This window comes from Macrobrachium rosenbergii, chromosome 17 (assembly GCF_040412425.1).
Source record: "Macrobrachium rosenbergii isolate ZJJX-2024 chromosome 17, ASM4041242v1, whole genome shotgun sequence".
Taxonomy (NCBI): Eukaryota; Metazoa; Arthropoda; class Malacostraca; order Decapoda; family Palaemonidae; genus Macrobrachium; species Macrobrachium rosenbergii.
Window position 1 is genome coordinate 32,297,198 of NC_089757.1, and position 1,067 is coordinate 32,298,264.

A 1,067-nucleotide genomic window follows, 5' to 3' on the forward strand; every position below is an offset into this window, starting at 1 on the left:
TACATATACGTATATATATATATATATATATATATATATATATATATATATATATATATATATATATATTATAAAATACGTATATGACATTTCTCTTTATATATGATGACACGAAAGAAAAAAAAAAAAAAAACTGTCCTTGCCACTTCCATTCACAATCAGCACTTAAGTGTTAGTCGGGGATGAACACTCTTAGGGAGGCTTCGACAACATTAACCTTTTCATATACATTCACCCAAAGCTCATCAGCAGCACATCAAATACTATCCTATACATAATCAGTGTATTACTAGTTCATCAACATTAGACTGTTTTGCCACGGTTGAAAAAGGACACTGGAGGTGTGAAGAGGACTGACTGACTGACTGATTGATTGATTATGGGTACTGAAACTGGCGTCACAAGAGAGCGAAGAGGGAGGAAAAGAAAATCTACTGTGTGTGTGGGGGGAGAGGGGATGGGGGGGAGGGGTTCGACTCACTACTGGTGAGCCTTCTGTGTAGGTGTTTGAAACGGCCGTCGTGGAAATTCTGCAGTGGGTTCGTCCTTAATTTTTCAGTTCAGTCGTGAACGTGACAATATTTCCTTTCTTTTTCTTTGGAGCTTTAAAGAGAACATCGTAAATATATATATATATATATATATATATATATATATATATATATATATATATATATATATATATATATATATATATATATATATATATATATATATATATATATATATATATATATATATATATATATATATATATATATATATATATATATATATATATACATATGTGTGTAATTGTAATAGCCACAGTGCCCTCTTAACGTCTTGAATTCTTCGCGCTCTTTTGGATACGCTTGTCACTACAATGCCTTAAGATCCAAGTGCAATAAATATGAATAAATTATGATGTGAAAAGTATCCAAAATAGCGCGAAGAATTCGAGAAGTTAAGAGGGCATTGTGGCTGTTACAATTACATATGTATCCGGTAATAGTGACCAGTAGATTCTACACACACACACATTATATATATACATATATGTATATGTATATATATATATATATATA